Raw genomic sequence first — 10,000 nt, forward strand, 5'->3', positions numbered from 1 at the left:
TTCGCTCAGTTAGAGTGTTCGGTTGGGCGAAATGTAGATTTAGCGAAGATTGTTGTAGATTTGCGTTCGTTAGAGTGTGCGAATTTTTGTCTGTTATGGTTTGTTAGGTGATAGTCTCCTGATGAAGGAACTAGGTACTGTCTCGCTCATTAGGCGACATTGCGAGGTGTAAGTAGGTAGAAGGTGACTAACCCAGGTACCTACTTACTGCTAGGTGAACAGGGACAGCAGGTGTAAGGTAACTAACACCCAGGTACCTACTTACTGCTAGGTGAACAGGGACAGCAGGTGTAAGGTAACTAACACCCAGGTACCTACCTCTATCATTATTATTATTATTATTATTATTATTATTATTATTATTATTATTATTATTATTATTATTATTATTATTATTATTATTATTATTATCGTAATTATTATTATTATTATTATTATTATTATTATTATTATTATTATTATTATTATTATTATTATTATTATTATTATTATCGTAATTATTATTATTATTATTATTATTATTATTATTATTATTATTATTATTATTATTATCGTAATTATTAATATTATTATAATTATTATTATTCTTGTTATTAATATTATTGCAAAGCGCTAAACCATAACGGAGTTAAATTACAGTAATTATACTGGGTTATTCAGGCTTATACCACGTTATCGGAGGTGATCCCAGCTTACCCTAGCTTATCCTAGCTTATCCCAGCTTATACCAGCTTATCCTAGCTTATCCTAGCTTATCCTAGCTTACCCTAGCTTATCCTAGCTTATCCTAGCTTATCCTAGCTTATCCTAGCTTACCCTAGCTTATCCTAGCTTATCTCAGCTTACCCTAGCTTATCCTAGCTTATCCTAGCTTATCCAAGTATTATCCCAGCTTACCCTAGCTTATCCAAGCTTATCCCAGCTTATCCAAGTATTATCCCAGCTTACCCAAGCTTATCCAAGCTTATCCCAGCTTATCCAAGTATTATCCCAGCTTACCCTAGCTTATCCAAGCTAATCCCAGCTTATCCAAGTATTATCCCAGCTTACCCTGGCTTATCCCAGCTTATCCCAGCTTATCCAAGTATTATCCCAGCTTACCCCGGCTTATCCCAGCTTATACCAGCTTATCCAAGTATTATCCCAGCTTACCCTAGCTTATCCAAGCTTATCCCAGCTTATCCAAGTATTATCCAAGCTTACCCTAGCTTATCCTAGCTTATACCAGCTTATCCAAGTATTATCCAAGCTTACCCTGGCTTATCCCAGTTTATCCAAGTATTATCCCAGCTTACCCTAGCTTATCCTAGCTTATCCCAGCTTATCCTAGGTAAAATTCAATCTGGGAAAACATTTACATGCGGTAAACCCGCAAGGATCGTCCAGCCAATATAATATTTACGTATTTCCCTCATTACGGATTATTTTATGCAATATAATCCTATCGAATCCTTTTTAAAGCAATTAAATCCTACTAAATCCTTGGTAATTTAATTTAATCCTACGTAATCCAATTAAATTCTATTTAATTTAATTTAATTCCATATAATCCTATTAAATACAGAATAATCCTATACAATTACAATATAATCCTCTATAATACTACCGAATCCTCTGTAAATCTATTTGCAAATTTACTGTAAACACCAGGGTCATTAAGGCTGGTTGGTTGGTTAATGGGGTTTAAAGTCTATCTACTACACCAGGGTCATTAAGACTGGTTGGTTGGTTATTGGGGTTTAAAGTCTATCTACTACACCAGGGTCATTAAGACTGGTTGGTTGGTTATTGGGGTTTAAAGTCTATCTACTACACCAGGGTCATTAAGACTGGTTAGTTGGTTAATGGGGTTTAAAGTCTATCTACTACACCAGGGTCATTAAGGCTGGTTGGTTGGTTAATGGGGTTTAAAGTCTATCTACTACACCAGGGTCATTAAGACTGGTTGGTTGGTTATTGGGGTTTAAAGTCTATCTACTACACCAGGGTCATTAAGACTGGTTGGTTGGTTAATGGGGTTTAAAGTCTATCTACTACACCAGGGTCATTAAGACTGGTTGGTTGGTTAATGGGGTTTAAAGTCTATCTACTACACCAGGGTCATTAAGACTGGTTGGTTGGTTAATGGGGTTTAAAGTCTATCTACTACACCAGGGTCATTAAGACTGGTTGGTTGGTTAATGGGGTTTAAAGTCTATCTACTACACCAGGGTCATTAAGACTGGTTGGTTGGTTAATGGGCTTTAAAGTCTATCTACTACACCAGGGTCATTAAGACTGGTTGGTTGGTTAATGGGGCTTAAAGTCTATCTACTACAACAGGGTCATTAAGACTGGTTGGTTGGTTAATGGGGTTTAAAGTCTATCTACTACAACAGGGTCATTAAGACTGGTTGGTTGGTTAATGGGGTTTAAAGTCTATCTACTACACAAGGGTCATTAAGACTGGTTGGTTGGTTAATGGGGTTTAAAGTCTATCTACTACACCAGGGTCATTAACACTGGTTGGTTGGTTAATGGGGTTTAAAGTCTATCTACTACACCAGGGTCATTAAGACTGGTTGGTTGGTTAATGGGGTTTAAAGTCTATCTACTACACCAGGGTCATTAAGACTGGTTGGTTGGTTAATGGGGTTTAAAGTCTATCTACTACACCAGGGTCATTAAGACTGGTTGGTTGGTTAATGGGGTTTAAAGTTTATCTACTACACCAGGGTCATTAAGACTGGTTGGTTGGTTAATGGGGTTTAAAGTCTATCTACTACACCAGGGTCATTAAGACTGGTTGGTTGGTTAATGGGGTTTAAAGTCTATCTACTACACCAGGGTCATTAAGACTGGTTGGTTGGTTAATGGGGTTTAAAGTCTATCTACTACACCAGGGTCATTAAGACTGGTTGGTTGGTTAATGGGGTTTAAAGTCTATCTACTACACGAGGGTCATTAAGACTGGTTGGTTGGTTAATGGGGTTTAAAGTCTATCTACTACACCAGGGTCATTAAGACTGGTTGGTTGGTTAATGGGGTTTAAAGTCTATCTACTACACCAGGGTCATTAAGACTGGTTGGTTGGTTAATGGGGTTTAAAGTCTATCTACTACACCAGGGTCATTAAGACTGGTTGGTTGGTTAATGGGGTTTAAAGTCTATCTACTACACGAGGGTCATTAAGACTGGTTGGTTGGTTAATGGGGTTTAAATTCTATCTACTACACCAGGGTCATTAAGGCTGGTTGGTTGGTTAATGGGGTTTAAAGTCTATCTACTACACCAGGGTCATTAAGACTGGTTGGTTGGTTAATGGGGTTTAAAGTCTATCTACTACACCAGGGTCATTAACACTGGTTGGTTGGTTAATGGGGTTTAAAGTCTATCTACTACACGAGGGTCATTAAGACTGGTTGGTTGGTTAATGGGCTTTAAAGTCTATCTACTACACCAGGGTCATTAAGACTGGTTAGTTGGTTAATGGGGTTTAAAGTCTATCTACTACACCAGGGTCATTAAGACTGGTTGGTTGGTTAATGGGGTTTAAAGTCTATCTACTACACCAGGGTCATTAAGGCTGGTTGGTTGGTTAATGGGGTTTAAAGTCTATCTACTACACCAGGGTCATTAAGACTGGTTGGTTGGTTAATGGGGTTTAAAGTCTATATACTACACCAGGGTCATTAAGACTGGTTGGTTGGTTAATGGGCTTTAAAGTCTATATACTACACCAGGGTCATTAAGACTGGTTGGTTGCTTAATGGGGTTTAAAGTCTATCTACTACACCAGGGTCATTAAGACTGGTTGGTTGGTTAATGGGGTTTAAAGTCTATCTACTACACCAGGGTCATTAAGACTGGTTGGTTGGTTAATGGGGTTTAAAGTCTATCTACTACACCAGGGTCATTAAGACTGGTTGGTTGGTTAATGGGGTTTAAAGTTTATCTACTACACCAGGGTCATTAAGACTGGTTGGTTGGTTAATGGGGTTTAAAGTCTATCTACTACACCAGGGTCATTAAGACTGGTTGGTTGGTTAATGGGGTTTAAAGTCTATCTACTACACCAGGGTCATTAAGACTGGTTGGTTCGTTAATGGGGTTTAAAGTCTATCTACTACACCAGGGTCATTAAGACTGGTTGGTTGGTTAATGGGGTTTAAAGTCTATCTACTACACGAGGGTCATTAAGACTGGTTGGTTGGTTAATGGGGTTTAAAGTCTATCTACTACACCAGGGTCATTAAGACTGGTTGGTTGGTTAATGGGGTTTAAAGTCTATCTACTACACCAGGGTCATTAAGACTGGTTGGTTGGTTAATGGGGTTTAAAGTCTATCTACTACACCAGGGTCATTAAGACTGGTTGGTTGGTTAATGGGGTTTAAAGTCTATCTACTACACGAGGGTCATTAAGACTGGTTGGTTGGTTAATGGGGTTTAAAGTCTATCTACTACACCAGGGTCATTAAGACTGGTTGGTTGGTTAATGGGGTTTAAAGTCTATCTACTACACGAGGGTCATTAAGACTGGTTGGTTGGTTAATGGGGTTTAAATTCTATCTACTACACCAGGGTCATTAAGGCTGGTTGGTTGGTTAATGGGGTTTAAAGTCTATCTACTACACCAGGGTCATTAAGACTGGTTGGTTGGTTAATGGGGTTTAAAGTCTATCTACTACACCAGGGTCATTAAGACTGGTTGGTTGGTTAATGGGGTTTAAAGTCTATCTACTACACCAGGGTCATTAACACTGGTTGGTTGGTTAATGGGGTTTAAAGTCTATCTACTACACCAGGGTCATTAAGACTGGTTGGTTAGTTAATGGGCTTTAAAGTCTATCTACTACACCAGGGTCATTAAGACTGGTTAGTTGGTTAATGGGGTTTAAAGTCTATCTACTACACCAGGGTCATTAAGACTGGTTGGTTGGTTAATGGGGTTTAAAGTCTATCTACTACACCAGGGTCATTAAGGCTGGTTGGTTGGTTAATGGGGTTTAAAGTCTATCTACTACACCAGGGTCATTAAGACTGGTTGGTTGGTTAATGGGGTTTAAAGTCTATATACTACACCAGGGTCATTAAGACTGGTTGGTTGGTTAATGGGCTTTAAAGTCTATCTACTATACCAGGGTCATTAAGACTGGTTGGTTGCTTAATGGGGTTTAAAGTCTATCTACTACACCAGGGTCATTAAGACTGGTTGGTTGGTTAATGGGGTTTAAAGTCTATCTACTACACAAGGGTCATTAAGACTGGTTGGTTGGTTAATGGGGTTTAAAGTCTATCTACTACACCAGGGTCATTAAGACTGGTTGGTTGGTTAATGGGGTTTAAAGTTTATCTACTACACCAGGGTCATTAAGACTGGTTGGTTGGTTAATGGGGTTTAAAGTCTATCTACTACACCAGGGTCATTAAGACTGGTTGGTTGGTTAATGGGGTTTAAAGTCTATCTACTACACCAGGGTCATTAAGACTGGTTGGTTGGTTAATGGGGTTTAAAGTCTATCTACTACACCAGGGTCATTAAGACTGGTTGGTTGGTTAATGGGGTTTAAAGTCTATCTACTACACGAGGGTCATTAAGACTGGTTGGTTGGTTAATGGGGTTTAAAGTCTATCTACTACACCAGGGTCATTAAGACTGGTTGGTTGGTTAATGGGGTTTAAAGTCTATCTACTACACCAGGGTCATTAAGACTGGTTGGTTGGTTAATGGGGTTTAAAGTCTATCTACTACACCAGGGTCATTAAGACTGGTTGGTTAATTAATGGGGTTTAAAGTCTATCTACTACACGAGGGTCATTAAGACTGGTTGGTTGGTTAATGGGGTTTAAAGTCTATCTACTACACCAGGGTCATTAAGACTGGTTGGTTGGTTAATGGGGTTTAAAGTCTATCTACTACACGAGGGTCATTAAGACTGGTTGGTTGGTTAATGGGGTTTAAATTCTATCTACTACACCAGGGTCATTAAGGCTGGTTGGTTGGTTAATGGGGTTTAAAGTCTATCTACTACACCAGGGTCATTAAGACTGGTTGGTTGGTTAATGGGGTTTAAAGTCTATCTACTACACCAGGGTCATTAAGACTGGTTGGTTGGTTAATGGGGTTTAAAGTCTATCTACTACACCAGGGTCATTAAGACTGGTTGGTTGCTTAATGGGGTTTAAAGTCTATCTACTACACCAGGGTCATTAAGGCTGGTTGGTTGGTTAATGGGGTTTAAAGTCTATCTACTACACCAGGGTCATTAAGGCTGGTTGGTTGGTTAATGGGGTTTAAAGTCTATCTACTACACCAGGGTCATTAAGACTGGTTGGTTGGTTAATGGGGTTTAAAGTCTATCGACTACACCAGGGTCATTAAGACTGGTTGGTTGGTTAATGGGGTTTAAAGTCTATCTACTACACCAGGGTCATTAAGACTGGTTGGTTGGTTAATGGGGTTTAAAGTCTATCTACTACACCAGGGTCATTAAGACTGGTTGGTTGGTTAATGGGGTTTAAAGTCTATCTACTACACCAGGGTCATTAAGACTGGTTGGTTGGTTAATGGGGTTTAAAGTCTATCTACTACACGAGGGTCATTAAGACTGGTTGGTTGGTTAATGGGGTTTAAAGTCTATCTACTACACCAGGGTCATTAAGACTGGTTGGTTGGTTAATGGGGTTTAAAGTCTATCTACTACACGAGGGTCATTAAGACTGGTTGGTTGGTTAATGGGGTTTAAATTCTATCTACTACACCAGGGTCATTAAGGCTGGTTGGTTGGTTAATGGGGTTTAAAGTCTATCTACTACACCAGGGTCATTAAGACTGGTTGGTTGGTTAATGGGGTTTAAAGTCTATCTACTACACCAGGGTCATTAAGACTGGTTGGTTGGTTAATGGGGTTTAAATTCTATCTACTACACCAGGGTCATTAAGACTGGTTGGTTGCTTAATGGGGTTTAAAGTCTATCTACTACACCAGGGTCATTAAGGCTGGTTGGTTGGTTAATGGGGTTTAAAGTCTATCTACTACACCAGGGTCATTAAGGCTGGTTGGTTGGTTAATGGGGTTTAAAGTCTATCTACTACACCAGGGTCATTAAGACTGGTTGGTTGGTTAATGGGGTTTAAAGTCTATCGACTACACCAGGGTCATTAAGACTGGTTGGTTGGTTAATGGGGTTTAAAGTCTATCTACTACACCAGGGTCATTAAGACTGGTTGGTTGGTTAATGGGGTTTAAAGTCTATCTACTACACCAGGGTCATTAAGACTGGTTGGTTGGTTAATGGGGTTTAAAGTCTATCTACTACACCAGGGTCATTAACACTGGTTGGTTGGTTAATGGGGTTTAAAGTCTATCTACTACACCAGGGTCATTAAGACTGGTTGGTTGGTTATTGGGGTTTAAAGTCTATCTACTACACCAGGGTCATTAACACTGGTTGGTTGGTTAATGGGGTTTAAAGTCTATCTACTACACCAGGGTCATTAACACTGGTTGGTAGGTTAATGGGGTTTAAAGTCTATCTACTACACCAGGGTCATTAAGACTGGTTGGTTGGTTATTGGGGTTTAAAGTCTATCTACTACACCAGGGTCATTAAGACTGGTTGGTTGGTTAATGGGGTTTAAAGTCTATCTACTACACCAGGGTCATTAAGACTGGTTGGTTGGTTAATGGGGTTTAAAGTCTATCTACTACACCAGGGTCATTAAGACTGGTTGGTTGGTTAATGGGGTTTAAAGTCTATCTACTACACCAGGGTCATTAAGACTGGTTGGTTGGTTAATGGGGTTTAAAGTCTATCTACTACACCAGGGTCATTAAGACTGGTTGGTTGGTTAATGGGGTTTAAAGTCTATCTACTACACCAGGGTCATTAAGGCTGCAGGTCACCTGGTCACCACAAATTGGTATTTAACGAAGTTGAAATATACATAGATATATATATATATATATATATATATATATATATATATATATATATATATATATATATATATATATATATATATATATATATATATATATATATATATATATTTATTTATATATTGCTATGTATTATGCTAGGCAGGAAAGGTGCTCTGACCAGGGTCTTTCTGGAGGACTTGTCATGGACCGGACGGGGGGCGTTGACCCTTGGTAGACCTTACTGGTAGGTAGTTAGAAAGGTCTTTGGTTCTTGAAGAACGACCCCAGGAAGACCATCCATGTAGGTAGGTAGACCAGGCTGTCTCCTGAACAACGACCCCAGGAAGACCATCCATGTAGGTAGGTAGACCAGGCTGTCTCCTGAAGAACGACCCCAGGAAGATCATCCATGTAGGTAGGTAGACCAGGCTGTCTCCTGAAGAACGACCCCAGGAAGACCATCCATGTTGGTAGGTAGACCAGGCTGTCTCCTGAAGAACGACCCCAGGAAGATCATCCATGTAGGTAGGTAGACCAGGCTGTCTCCTGAAGAACGACCCCAGGAAGATCATCCATGTAGGTAGGTAGACCAGGCTGTCTCCTGAAGAACGACCCCAGGAAGATCATCCATGTAGGTAGGTAGACCAGGCTGTCTCCTGAAGAACGACCCCAGGAAGACCAACCATGTAGGTAGTGAGACCAGACTGTCTCCTGAAGAACGACCCCAGGAAGACCATCCATGTAGGTAGGTAGACCAGGGTGTCTCCTGAAGAACGACCCCAAAAAGACCATCCATGTAGGTAGGTAGACCAGGGTGTCTCCTGAAGAACGACCCCAGGAAGACCATCCATGTAGGTAGGTAGACCAGGCTGTCTCCTGAAGAACGACCCCAGGAAGACCATCCATGTAGGTAGGTAGACCAGGCTGTCTCCTGAAGAACGACCCCAGGAAGACCAATTAACTAGCCACTACCATCCTGTGGATGGTAGTGGCTAGTTTATTGTGTACCTCATATCCATCCTGTGGATGGTAGTGGCTAGTTTATTGTGTACCTCATATCCATCCTGTGGATGGTAGTGGCTAGTTTATTGTGTACCTCATATCCATCCTGTGGATGGTAGTGGCTAGTTTATTGTGTACCTCATATCCATCCTGTGGATGGTAGTGGCTAGTTTATTGTGTACCTCCTATCCATCCTGTGCATGATAGTGCTAGTTTATTGTGTACCTCATATCCATCCTGTGGATGATAGTGGCTAGTTTATTGTGTACCTCATATCCATCCTGTGGATGGTAGTGGCTAGTTTATTGTGCACCTCACATCCATCCTGTGGATGGTAGTGGCTAGTTTATTGTGTACCTCATATCCATCCTGTGGATGGTAGTGGCTAGTTTATTGTGTACCTCATATCCATCCTGTGGATGACAGTGGCTAGTTTATTGTGTACCTCATATCCATCCTGTGGATGACAGTGGCTAGTTTATTGTGTACCTCATATCCATCCAGTGGATGGTAGTGGCTAGTTTATAGTGTACCACATATCCATCCTGTGGATGGTAGTGGCTAGTTTATTGTGTACCTCATATCCATCCTGTGGATGGTAGTGGCTAGTTTATTGTGTACCACATATCCATCCTGTGGATGGTAGTGGCTAGTTTATTGTGTACCTCACATCCATCCTGTGGATGGTAGTGGCTAGTTTATTGTGTACCTCACATCCATCCTGTGGATGGTAGTGGCTAGTTTATTGTGTACCTCATATCCATTCTGTGGATGGCAGTGGCTAGTTTATTGTGTACCTCATATCCATCCTGTGGATGGTAGTGGCTAGTTTATTGTGTACCTCATATCCATCCTGTGGATGGTAGTGCTAGTTTATTGTGTACATCATATCCATCCTGTGGATGGTAGTGGCTAGTTTATTGTGTACCTCATATTCATCCTGTGGATGGTAGTGGCTAGTTTATTCGGCACCTCATATCCACCCTGTGGATGGTAGTGGCTAGTTTATTGTGTACCTCATATCCATCTGTGGATGGTAGTGGCTAGTTTATTGTGCACCTCATATCCATCCTGTGGATAGTAGTGGCTAGT

The 10,000-nt window shown here is 40.6% G+C and overlaps 1 protein-coding gene across 1 annotated transcript in view; it reads left to right on the plus strand.

Moving 5' to 3' along the window:
• Nucleotides 1-10,000, plus strand: part of LOC128700989 (paired box protein Pax-1-like) — a 142,351-nt gene that overhangs the window by 489 nt on the left and 131,862 nt on the right. The window lies entirely within an intron of this gene.

This window comes from Cherax quadricarinatus, unplaced genomic scaffold (assembly GCF_038502225.1).
Source record: "Cherax quadricarinatus isolate ZL_2023a unplaced genomic scaffold, ASM3850222v1 Contig37, whole genome shotgun sequence".
In the NCBI taxonomy this organism is placed as follows: Eukaryota; Metazoa; Arthropoda; class Malacostraca; order Decapoda; family Parastacidae; genus Cherax; species Cherax quadricarinatus.